Below are 13,532 nucleotides of genomic sequence, written 5' to 3'. Positions count from 1 at the left end.
GTACATACCTGGATGAATAGTGACTGGTTCTTCGCTGTTGTCCTTCTTAGGCACCGTCAGCTGGGACATATGAGAAGATGGCGGAATCCTCCGGTGTACCGACCGCTGGTGGACCTGTTGACAATGGAAGAGAGACATTTAATCGTGACCTACCGGTTTGACCGTGCTACAATCCAGGAACTATGTACCCAGTTGGAGCCAGACCTGATGTCACCAATCCGCCATCCGACTGGAATCCCCCCTGACGTGCAGGTGCTGTCAGTGCTCCATTTCCTTGAAAGTGGGTCATTTCAAACAACAGTGGCCATGGCATCAGGGATGTCCCAGCCTATGTTTTCCAACGTGTTGTCCAGAGTGTTGTCTGCCCTGCTGAAACACGTAAGGGGATACATCATATTCCCTCAGGTGGAGGATTTGCCTACAGTGAAAGGTGACTTCTATGCCCTTGGACATATCCCCAACGTCATAGGTGCCATTGATGGGACCCATGTAGCTCTGGCCCCCCCCACAGGACTGAACAGGTGTACAGGAACAGGAAGAGTTATCATTCAATGAATGTCCAGATGGTCTGTTTGGCAGACCAGTACATCTCGCAGGTAAATGCTATGTTCCCTGGCTGTGCATGACGCCTACATCCTGCGGAATAGCAGCATCCCTGATATGATGGGTGAACTCCAGAGGCACCGTGTATGGCTATTGGGGGACTCTGGTTACCCCAACCTTTCCTGGCTATTGACCCCAGTGAGGAATCCCAGGACCAGGGCAGAGGAACGCTACAATGAGGCTCATGGGCGGACTAGGAGGGTGATCGAACGCACCTTTGGCCTCCTGAAGGCCAGGTTCCGGTGCCTCCATATGACAGGTGGGTCCCTATTCTACTCACCGAAGAAGGTGTGCAACATCATCATCGCCTGCTCCATGCTCCATAACTTGGCATTGCGACGCCAGGTGCCTTTTCTGCAGGAGGATGATCCAGATGACGGTGTTGTGGCAGCTGTGGAGTCTGTGGACAGTGATGAGGATGAAGCTGAGGAAGACGAAAACGACAACAGGGAGTCAGTCATTCAGCAATATTTCCAGTGACACACAGGTGAGAACATTTTCATTTTTACCATTACATTAACTTTCACACATCTACCTCTATCCTGTAGCTACATTTCACTCACTATTTGTTAATTGAGTTGTACCCTTCCATTTCAGTTTCACAAGTGTGGTAACCTACGTGTCAACTGTTTGCATCCTTGAAGGGCTTGTGATGTGTGACATAGGTATGTTAGCCTTCCAATGGGTAACCCATTATGAAACTGTAATTGATAATACAGATTTACAAATCATAGACTGACTCCATTTGTTTTTAGTGTTTCAAGGGTGTTTATTTAAGTGCCTAAAAAATGAAGGGGGGTTGAAAACTGGTGATGGGTGATGGTGGAGGAATGTCCATGGCAGAGTCCAGTCTATTAGTCTCACAGGTACATTGCACATCTGGGCATTGGAAGTGGAGCTAGGTCAGTTCCGATTTGGACAGGGTAACAAAGTGGGACAGTGGGGGGACAATCAGGGTGGTCTTATTTCCTGGCGGGGGTCTTGCCATCTTGCTCTGTCCTGTTCCTGGATCTCAGGGCCCGCTTGCGTGGTGGTTGTCCGTCTGCAGGGGATGGGGTGCTGGTGTGTTGGTCCTGTGGCGGGGCGTCCTGTCCACTAGCGCCGGCGGAGCTGGTGGGCATTTCATCGGCCTGGCTAGTGTCAGGGGCCCCTTGGAGTGCCACGGTGTCCCTCAAGGTCTTTTGAATGTCCGTCAGCACCCCTACGATGGTGCCCAGGGCGGAGCCGATGGTCCTGATCTCCTCCCTGAACCCCAAATATTGTTCCTCCTGCAGACGCAGGGTCTCCTGCAACTTGTCCAGGGCCGTGGTCATCGTCTCCTGGGAGTGGTGGTATGCTCCCATGATGGAGGAGAGGGCCTCGTTGAGGGTTGGTTCCCTTGGCCTGTCCTCCCTCTGTCGCACAGCAGCCCTCACAGTTCCCCTGCGTGCCTGTGCCTCCGTCCCCTGGACCCTGTGCCCACAACCACTGCCCCCAGGTCCCTGTTGTTGTTGGGGTGGTGGGTTCGCCTGGGTGCCCTGTAGTGGTGGACACACCGCTGATTGACGTGTCCTGGGTAGGGAGGTTTGGGCCCGCTGGGTGGGTGCTGTGCTGGTGTTACCAGAGGGTGTAAGCTCGGTGTTGGGCTGTGGCTGGGCAAGGGGAACCGACTGTCCTGAGGCCCACGATGGTCCGGCCTGGTCATCAAGATCCAGTGGGGCAGAGCTGCTGTCGTCACTGTGGGCCTCTTCTGGGGGTGGAGTGGTGTTGTCTGGACCCTCTAGTGTGGTGACGTTCCTTCGGGTTCCTGCGGGGGTATAAGTACATGATTATTGCATGTGTGTGTTTCATGGAGTGCGATGGTTGGGTGTTCGTGAACCCCAGTGCAGGCATTCCTGTGTGGGGGCTTGTGTGCTAATGGTTGGGGGTTGTTGTGGGTCTGTGCAGTGGGCATGCTTTGGTGATGGGTGTCCATGCTCAGTTATGTCATGCAGGTCTTGGGGTTGGGATGGGTGGTTGGTGTCATGGGTAGATAGGTGAGGATTTGGGGTGATAGGGGAGGGTGTGATGGTGGGGGTGTGTGATATCATGCAGGTAGGGTGGGGGGGTATGATGGTTAAGATTAGACTTACCAGTGTCCGTTCCTCCAATGACTCCTCCGAGGCCCTCAGGATGCAAGATGGACAAGACTTGCTCCTCCCATGTTGTTGGATGTGGGGGAGGAGGTGGGGGTCCGCCGCCAGTCCGCTGTACCGCGATGTGGTGCCTGGAGACCGTGGAACGCACCTTCCCCCGTAGGTCGTTCCACCTCTTCCTGATGTCCTCCCTATTTCTTGGGTGCTGTCCCACAGCGTTGACCCTGTCCACTATTCTTTGCCATAGCTCCATCTTCCTGGCTATGGATGTGTGCTGTACCTGTGAGCCAAACAGCTGTGGCTCTACCCGGATGATTTCCTCCACCATGACCCTGAGCTCCTCCTCGGAGAAGCGGGGGTGTCTTTGGCGTGACATGGGGTGGTGTAGGTGATGTGTGGGGTGGTGTATGTGTTGATGAGTGTGGTGAGTGTAGTGGTATGTGGTGTTTTGTGCTTGGATGTTGCGTGGATGATGGTGTTGTGTGCCTCTGTGTGATGGGGTTGTCTGTTCTGTGCTGTCTCTCTGGCCTTCTCTCTGAATTTTTGGTAGTAGGGGTTTGTGGGTGAGGTGGGTGTGTGTTTTATATAGTATTGGGTGTGTGGGAGTGGTGTGTGTATGTGTGTATTTCAAATTGTCCAATGTGGCGGTGTTTTGGAGATGTGTGTGTATTTTGAGCGCGGCGGTGTGTACCGCCAATGGAATACCGCGGTTGAAAGACCGCCGCGTGGATTTGTGGGTCGTCATGGCATGGGCGTGTTTCTGTTGGCGTGGAGGTGGAGGATGTGTTTCCGCCAGTTTCTCGCTGCCCTTTGGTGTGGCAGTATTGTGTGGGTGTCTGAATTTCGGCAGATTCCGTGATGTGTGTCATAATAGCTGTGGCGGTCTGCCGCGGCGGTGTATTGGCGGTCTTCTGCACGGCGGTAAGCGCCTTATACCGCCAATGTTGTAATGACCCCCATAGCGCCTGATTACCACCTTGGCTGGTGTGGTACTCCATCACAGACGTGACGGATATCCCGCCTGTCATTTTACAAGTTCCATAGGATATGGAACTTGTAATACAGCAGAGGGGGTATCTGTCGCGTTTGTTAGAGTATCCTATCCGCCAAGGCCGTAATCAGACCCATAGTGTTGAATAACTTACTAGAAGCAAGCATGTTGAGATGTAGTGCCAGATTCTGCAGCATTATTAGAAACCCCCATTTGCTCCGGATGATACAGGAAACGTCCTGAACAATTAGGTCCTAAACAACTACTTGCCTAAACCACTACTGCTAAACAACCAAAAAGTCTCTACAACAAAATACTGAATAACTACTGTCTAAACAACAATTTTGCCTGAACAACGAATTTTAAGGTAAGTTTTTTTTTTTTTTTTTTTGTTTTTTTAATGGTTTATTAGTGGTTTAGAATTTTTATATATATATATATATATCGTTTAGAATTGATAGATAGTCTAAACAACTAATACACCATTAAAAGCTTGCTATTTCCAGTGTGTGTGCAATTTTGGCCCTCAAATTGCGCCTCACAAACAAGTCTCATTGATGTTACCAAACTCTCAATGTGCGAGTAACTGCTCACTAACTGTGACCGTGGTCGCAAATAGTGATTGCTGCATTAAAAAGTGCCCAACTACTTCCTGCTACACCTCAAGGACCCCTAAACAGGAAGTTGTGGACCAGAAGAATCCTGCACAGGAGTCACAGCACATGGTTTAGGCAAGCAGCACAGACCTACACCATGGGCTGCCTTTATTCCACACACTACAGTGGCCACCCAACAGAGGGAGAAGGCAGCAGGGGAGTGCATGTGCAAAATCAACTTCTCGGAGAGGAAATTGGACATCCTAACCGACGAATGTTGCAATCACCACAAAGAGCTGTTTGGTAGGCTGTCAGACTGTCCCAGAGTCTGAAAAATTTAAGATCTGGAGGGACATGCAGATTCGAATCAGTGCCCTGGCCATGGCTAACACATCAGTTGAAGAGATCAAGAGAAGGTGGTTTGACCTGCGCTCCATGGCCAAGGAAAGGGCTGCTTGACATCCAGGGAACAGGAGGACCACAATCAAATGTACTCCCCAGAACTTTGCAGGTCCATAACAGTGCTGCTTTCAGGTCACCAAATGCGGCTGCAATTGGTGGTCCTGTAGTCCTTCAACAGACCACTCCTCAGTGTGTACCCGTGACCAGGGTCCGGTGTCTGTGCCCAACTCTACAGGCTCAAGGGTGCCAGCAGGCTAGGCAGGCCATATGCTTCCAGCAACCAGTCTGAGTCTGTTAGGCTAGAACAGGCCATGTTGAACGTTCAGCGCCTACAACACAGACTGATTTGCATTATCAACCACAAACTCGCGCAGGAGTCCTCAAACATCATCCAACAGGTGGCTGCTAAACAGGTACGCCTGTATGCCAGATTTGACGCCTTACTGGGGTGATTGCCATCTAGTTGCAGAGTTGGCTAGATGACAGATGCCAGCTAAGGTGCTGGGAGCACATCCATGCAACAAGATTGGACACTATGACCAGGGCAAGTGGCAGGCTAACGCACAGCACAGTCGATGCACACTGGCCCTGCAGGTGGAGATGGGCCACTTCATTGGTGATGTGGCTAGAGGGCTGCATCAAATAACTGCAGCTGTGGAGGGAATGAACTGCCAACATTGCCGGTTGGGCTACAAGTGACAGAGCAGACAGTGAGGTGTCCAGCATGAGTAGTGTCCTATGCAGACACATGTCCTGTGTAGGAGCAGCAGCCAGCAACCTACAACTGCTAGCACCCCACATGTTGGACTTAGTGCATGGAAGTGACTTGACACTGACAATGTACCTGTGTGATATTTAAATTTATGTTTCCCTAGGCTTTGAAGTAACTGAACATGTGCAACCACAATATGCATTTCACTCATGCTGGACCGGGTGTCCATCTTGTTATTGCATTCACTGACATTAAAGTGTTGCCTTGTTGTTTAGAAATTAAATAGTTGTTTTGTCTTTCATGGAGAGTACTGGGTACATCAGGATTTCTCATTGTGCAAAATAGTGTCTTGCTATGTGGTCCCTGTACCTTTTCCCCTCTGCTTTCCTCAACCGACTCTAAAGCAGGTGGATCAGGGTCATCATCCTCCAATTCAGATCCTGATACCTCTACGTATTCGTCACGCCTGCAAGCTATGTTGTGCAGTATTGCGCTTGTTGCTGCTATGTTGCACACAGTTTCTGGTGCATACAGCAAGGCTCCCCCACTCTTGTGTAGACACTGGAAGCATAACTTCAGGAGGTCAATCGTACGTTGAGTCACAGACCTTTTGCACCTGTGTGCCATGTTGTAGCGCCTTTTTTGGGGAGTGTTGGGAGTCAAGTAGGGTGTCATGATCCAAGGCCATAGGGCATACGCACTGTCACCTGTAGAGAGACATATGAGGCTTTGACAACATACAGACAAATGATTGTACTACAAGACATTTATGTGCACGTCTATTCTAGTACCTAGTAGGAATCCTTCGTCAAAATCCCCTTTCTAGTTGCTGGTATATGCCATTGTGCCTGAATATATAGGAGTTATGAGTGTTCCATGGGTATTTAGCTACAAGGTCTGTGATGATGTTCTGTGCATAGCATACAACTTGCATGCTCATAGAATGTGTGCTTTATACGTTTCCGGGATATTTATGGACATATGACATATGGGCACATGGGTCCCATCTATGCAGCCGATGACCTGTGGGAATCCGGCTATCAGTATTGTGTTTTTGTATGCTGCATTTCCTAATCGTCCCTGGGCAGGTAGACCTGCTGATGTATGTTGTGGAGCATGGTGTCTAGGAAGTTGTTGAAAAAACCTACCGCACACTCTGCGACACACCTCCAGGCAATTCTGTGACATGCTGGTGGCTAACACTGGCCAGTAGGTGGAGGGAGCACTGGATCTGAACATAGGTGAGGACTGCATTACTGCGCTGTGTAGTGTCCTCAAGGTGTGGCTTTAAGGTGGCTATTAGCGCCAGGATCACATTGCTGCTCAGCCTGTACTGCTCATATATCTCCTCCTCTTTCTTCTCAAACAAGGTCAGCCTGACCCTGAAGAATCTCTGGTCTCCTCCTCTGCTGGAGAGCCAGTATTCACCTCCTCCTCACCATCCAGTACAGAGCAACCAATGTGGGAAGTCCCTGATGCATTTGGGCCTGTTTTTATAGATTGGTTCCAGTTAACATCTATTTTGAATTGGTGTTAAATTGCATGTGCAAATGGGCCATTTGGGACTAATCGCAAATAGCGAGTCGTTTGTACATGCATTTTTTGAGACTACTCGCAAATAGCGAGTCGTTTGTACATGCATTTTTTGAGACTACTCGCAAATAGCAATTCTCTAATTGTGAGTCGCAAATTTTGGTTGCTTTTTTGTATGCGTCTCTCAAACTGCTTGCATCGCAATTTCGGCTTTGTGAATGCTTGTCGTACATTGCGTACAACTGTTTTTGCATTCGCAAAGGAGATTGTGACTGATCTGCAAGTCACAGATCGGTTGTACATTGGGCACATTATTTCCTATTTGCATCTGTGTTGCTTTCTGCAGCACACATACATAGAGGAGAAAACCTCAATGGGTAGATTTTAACAGGATGTGTCTTCTTCCTGAACAAAATTAGGCCTAGCCTAAATTTTAATTACTTTGGCACAATTTTGATCGCATAACAAAATTAATTTAAAATTACCAAGATTACACTATTACGGCACATTGCATGATTTCAGGGAGAAAATGTAATGCAAGATCTGACGTAGTTTTTTTTTTTTTTTTCTTTTTTTTTTTTACCTGAGCAGACCGTTCAAGGAATTTTTTAGCACGAAACTACAAATCCAAACTTGATCAGTGGTGTTTTGAATGCGAGAGGCAGTTCCTTTTGGTAGATGGTTTTTTTTTTTTTTTTTTTTTTAATGTAAGCAGACCATTCAGATAATGTTTTTAGAACAAAACTACCAATCTGAATGCAAGCAGCAGTGTTTTGAATATGAGTGACCATTAATCAACTCAGTTATATTTTTAGATTGATTTTGTTCCTGAATGGAAAATTGGGGTAATTTTTTTGAGTGTAATATATTTATTTTTCATATTTATGCAACATTTTGCATAATTACTCTACAGCAAATTGTCAGTTTTGCACACCCCTAAACAAAGCAATATCCTTGCCAAAACACCAACACCCTTGCATAATGGCACTAGGGTGCCCTGTGTTGGAGCCAGGTGGCGCCTAGTGCAGCAGCGCATTGAGAGAGCAGATCTGTGTCATTTCTTGGGATATATGGCACAGTTCTGCTCTCTCCAGGTGACGCAGTACAGCAACTTTGCTTGCTGTGTTCCGCCACTTGTGCATGAAGTATATTGTGGTATTATGCATGTGGCAAAGTTTCATCTGATTACTCATCTTCCAATGATTCTGAGGACCCAAATCATGTCGGCTGTGATGTCCCTTCGCAAGACCTGTCTGTGCTGCGGACAGACAGTAGTAGGGTAGACCTGCTACTGCAGTGTAGGCAGGGTAGACCTGCTACTGGCAACCTAGACAGCAGGCACATGCGGCTGCAAACATGGCTAAAGTGCTCTCCTGGCACCATCCCAATTTAGTGTAGCCAGAAATTCCTGCATTCAGTGGATGTAAAGTCAGTGCAACACATTTTTTGTCTTTTGACTACGTCCATCTCTTTCTGGATGTTGACTTCCTCGAGGAAACTGCGCACCAAACAAATTTGTGTGCCAAACAGTTTCTGAAGGTGCTGGAAGGCACTGTTGGACGTCATTCCAAGGCCAGTGGACTCTCTTTTCACTTGGGGAGTAAAGTTGTTTCTGGGCCTTAATCTTAAAATGGGGATAGTGCACAAACCAAACATGCAGTCCTACTGTTCTACTCCCACGGTGTGGGTTACACCCAGCTTTGCACCTTTCATAAGCAGAGATCTTTTATTGATTTTGCAATGTTTGTTGCATTTCAGTGATAATCCTTCTGCAGTTCCCTGTGACCATCCAGACAAGGTTAGTCAGATTTTGGCCTGTCTCTGAACCTTTTGCAGCCATGTTTCCAGGGATTTATTCTCCTTGAAAGAATAGATCTGTTGATTGGGTCTTGATCTACTATAAAGGGCAGCTGCTGTTTAAGGCAGTACTTACCTAGCAAAAGAGTTTGTTATGGCAGCAAGATATGTATGCTGCGTGAGAGCTCTACTAGTCATGCCTATGTTTGTACACAGGCAAGGACCGTGCTATAAATCCAGTAGGTTTCCCTTCAGCACCAGGAATCACAGCAAAGATTGTATAGAAGCTTGTCCACTCACTCCTTCACAAAGGTTATAACCTTTATGTAGACACCTATACAAGTGTAGGACTGTTTAGGGAGCTGTACAAAGCTGGTATTGTGGCATGTGGTTCAGTTTGATGTTGCCACAAAAGATTCCCCCTGGAGCTTGTTTTTAAGAAGCTCCAAAAATCACAGAGCACTGCTCAGTCAAATTCTTCAAGATGCAGGACGTGTACATGCTTACTACAGTCCACGATGAGAGCACTTCCTAGAGGGTTTATGATCAGTTGGTTGAAGTTCACAAGCCCACCTGAATACTCTATTACAACAAGTACACAGGGAGAGTGGATAAAAAGGGCCAGGTACTTCAGCTATATAATGCCAGTCGTAAAACCCGCACAGGGTATTAGTTTGTTTAGCCACCTCATCTAGTTGGCAACATGAATATATACTGTCAAAGCACCTCAGGAAGGCTAATGTCTTTCCTTGACTTTCAGTTGACTGTTGAAAGTTTTACTACTGCAGAAGCAGTAGCCTCTACTGTATCTGCTGTGGAGGATGTTGCAAGGTTGCAGCAGCAGAGAGAAAGACAAAGCTGTTGTTGCATATTTTACTCTAAGCAAAGAAAAAGATAGACTCTTTCTGTCCCCAGGGCCCATCTAGGCCAGGTCTGTCGTTACCAACTTGCTGTATGTTGTACCATACAAAAGTAGAGTACTGGGAAATCGACTGAGGTTAAGCTGTCCTAGCATATACCTTTCAGTAGCTTGCATTGATACATACCTTCCATGGGTCACTATTTCACTATGCAAGCAGCCCTTCAAATTGTTTACGCCAAATGAGAAAATCTTGGACTTGCTTTATGGCCTGCGTGACCCCTTTATTCGCTGTCAGAACATCGTAGATGTTCTGTATGAGAACTAGACCACAGTCACCGCACTTCATAAAATGGTGGACAGAACTTAGGCCATATTGTCAAGGAGTACCCTGTGCAGCAAAACCTGAAGCCTTTAGCAGTTTTTGAAGTGCTCTTTATGCAACTTAAGGCAGTCTTATCCAGCATGTTTACCTTAGTATCAAAAGTAGATATGCTGACTAAGTTTGAGATATGTAGACTGGAAGGCATCCTCAGACACCGCTCAACTCGCATCTACAAGTGGAGTGAGTTGAATTTTGCACTAAGGCTGCATGAAGCGCATGTCTTCCTGAGCCTTGTGTTGCTTTTATGTGAGCCATTAGTAGAGGTTCACTTGTTATGCATTTGTCGCTCAGACCGTTGAGGGAGTCAGATATTTGAAAGGTAGTAAAAACGTGGCAACAATATGTCTGGCCATGTGTGTAAGAGCTTTGCTTCTGGAATGTTTGTTTGCAAGTTGGTAGATGTATAGATGAAGTGGCATGAATGGTGATTCCGTCTTGTGATATGATGAGCCGTTGAATGGCAGCGGCATGTTGTTGTGAGTGTTCTGCTGTTGGATTGGACCCATGGCTAGTGCTATGAAAGTTACTGTGTGTAGAGTATGAAAGGATTGTGAATGAACTGTAAAGTGGGTTGATGCTCTAGCGCAGCTTTATGGCTCACCTTCAGTAGTTATGGCTTCAGTATTCAATCAATTAATCAGTGCTTGTAAAGCGCAACCACTCACCCGTTAGGGTCTCAAGGTGGTGGTGGAGGGAAAGAGTAGCGTATACCGGTGAGGTGGTTATTAAAAAAGCCATTATTCTGATACAGTTACTAGTATTTGCTCCAGTAGTTGCGGGTTCAGTCTTCTGATACTGTTATTAGTATTGCTTTTTGAAGCTAGCAATTCTTGAGGTGCCAAAAGCAACTGGCGTAAGTCTGTACTTTGGTAGCGTATAGGCTTTGAAGAAACAGTAACAAGACCTTCTAGTTATGAGAACTGAATACCCACAGGTGTTTTGGGTGCTGTAACTTGCATTGACCCCACTCACTTTAACAGAATTCCCTGCAAACGTCAAACTTTGCGTAAATGGCGTAGTGCACACTTTTTGTTTGTGAGGGAAATTTCTGGAATCTGTGGCGATCCACAAATGGTCAACCACCCAGCATTTCCACATAAAAACTGAATTCAATTTGTGTGGGTGGACCTAGCGACTGCGAGAATAAAGGGTACAATATACAACTTGGACTATCATTTCCCACTCAAAACCAGTGTGGGTAACACTGGATGGCAGGAATCTCCTGGGTGTCTAGTTTTCAATAATGTCTGTGGTTGGTAGGTTTCCATGGGTGGCAGCTGAGCCTGGCTCCAAATGCTGTAGCTTCCCCAGTTGGTAATCTCTCCATGTAGCATTTTAGGCCATTTTGTGTTGGGGTCTCTTGGTCCACCCACACATTTTGGGTACTGATGTTATCTGGAGATGTGTGGGAAAGCTAGCTGGTAGGAATGTTATGAATCCAGGGAGATTCCAGAACATTAGGAAAATGTGTGTTTTTATCCAAAGTTCGACATTTCTGAGGGCTTTTGGGTAAGAAAATCTGATGAGATCCATGTAAGCCACAAAGCCCTGGACTTATCTGGCTGTCAAGTTTTCATAAATGTACAGGTTTGTTAGTTTTTGTTGGTTGGCGGTTGAGAAAAGCCTCAATATCCACAGCTACCAACGTTCCAAGAAAAGGTTTCTGTAGAACAAAATTGATATATCCCGGTTAGGTTTTCTACCCTTTTCTGTTGCAGGGCGCTCAGGCAACTCACATAAGTAAGGTATGTAAGAAAGTACCCCTTTTTTGGACGGTTACCCTGTACACTTTTTGCTCTAGAAGCTATTGATTATGACTTTGAAAGTGCACTGGAGCCTGCTAACCAGATCCCAGTGCCAGTGCTTTCTCCCTAAATTGGTTAAGGTGAATCGCTATCCCCAATTGGCAAGTACTTTAACCCGCTTGTAAGGCCCTAGTATATGGTACCAGTAGTACCCAGCACATGGGTTTTAAAAGAGGACTCCAAGGCTTGGTGCACTGTTTGTGCCGCCCTTGTTGACCCAAGTAAACCACTGACAGCAGACCTTCCATTGTAGACTGCAGGAGAAGTGCATACTGCTTGAACTCTGTGCCCACACCATGTGTGGCACAGCCAAGCACTGTCTTTGTCAGTCATGCTTAAGGTAGGACTACTGAGCCCGTAAGCCAGAGTGCATTATATTAAAGGTGTGAACATAAACGTGCAAGCTTGTATGTCCCTATAGGGGCCTTTCCATTAAAAGCTGCTATAACTGAACGACGGTCCATAGGATAACATGGGCTGGCACCTGTGTAAACCTGAGGTCGCCAGTTCCATTATGATACTGCCAAAAGGGTTCATGTTTGGTATCAAATGATGTACCTTCTCAGCCCTGACATGAATCTTGTGCCAAGAGCACTGTTACATGGACCCAGAAAGCAACTTTAGAGGTTGCTCACAGTTACCCCAGTTTTCCTGTGCGCTGACTGCCAGCCCACAGCTGCTGTCGCCAAGACAGAATTCTAACTCCCTGGGCGGTAGTGTGAACACTCCCAGGAGTCGGGACAAAGGCTTGGGTGAGTAGGAGGTCACACCTTCCTCCCTCTCACGAAGGCTAGTGAAGTGGCACATCAAGATGATGAACTTCAAAGGGCACTCTGCCTCTGATGTGCAAGCAGGCTGCCCCCCCAGTGGAGGACAGAGCTGTCCCAGGCACATTTGCACCTAGACAGGTGGGAAAATTAGTCAGGAGGCATACAACACCAGAAGGCTAGCCGGACCTTTAGGGTCGGCAGCTTGCTCTTTACAGCCCAGGAAGACATCTGCCATCTTGAAAAGTGGCAAAATAGATAGAGGTTTCTAGGTAGAAAAGGTGCCACAGCCCACTGGATATTGTCACATCAGAGGCGGATTAGCCTTTAGGGCTAGTAGCCCATAGGCTACTTGCACCCACATTCTCAACGCCCCATAATCTAGGCTTTAAGGGTCTCTCCTGGCACCATAACCTCAGGTCTGCAACAACTTGTGAAGAAAGGACAAGAGAACACTTGCATCGATGACAACGGTAAACTGCACTAACGAGGTGTAATACCTTGAACCTGTGGCTACCTTCGCGGAACTGCTTGACTGCAACCCGACCAAAGACTGCTTTCCCCCAGCAAGAAGGAATCCTTTATGAGCCAAAGGCAAGACCAATCCTCTGGATGAATGGCACAAGACCCCTTGCCCACTGCAGGTTAAAAGCACCTTCTGGATCCGAAGAAGCTATTGCCCAAAGACAGGCAGCCTAGTGCATTGTGGAAAGTGTAGTCCAGCTCCCTGGCCAGTTACAGCTGGCTACCATTTTCTACTGGGACCTCTAGAAGGGGAAATAGCTTCTCAGCCACCTTGCCACGGTTTGTTGTTTGCCAGTAGGGTCATCACCACCTTTACTCGACGCTGCAACTCAAGGGCACACCGCAACACCTTCGTCCAGTGTGACTCTATTGTGGAAATATTGCATCTGCTTTCTCACCCGTATTGTCAGTGGTTAAACCAGCAACCGCAGCTCCTGTTCAGC

General features: G+C 47.3%; 1 protein-coding gene across 3 annotated transcripts in view; it reads left to right on the top strand.

Annotated features, from left to right (window-relative positions):
- SLC25A36 (solute carrier family 25 member 36) overlaps nt 1–13,532 on the top strand; it is a 1,333,693-nt gene that overhangs the window by 301,040 nt on the left and 1,019,121 nt on the right. The gene's annotated exons all lie outside the window — the stretch shown is intronic.

The sequence above is a fragment of the Pleurodeles waltl genome, chromosome 11 (genome assembly GCF_031143425.1).
Source record: "Pleurodeles waltl isolate 20211129_DDA chromosome 11, aPleWal1.hap1.20221129, whole genome shotgun sequence".
NCBI lineage: Eukaryota > Metazoa > Chordata > Amphibia > Caudata > Salamandridae > Pleurodeles > Pleurodeles waltl.
The sequence above is the reverse complement of the archived record's forward strand: the minus strand, read 5'-3'. Positions and strand labels throughout refer to the sequence as shown.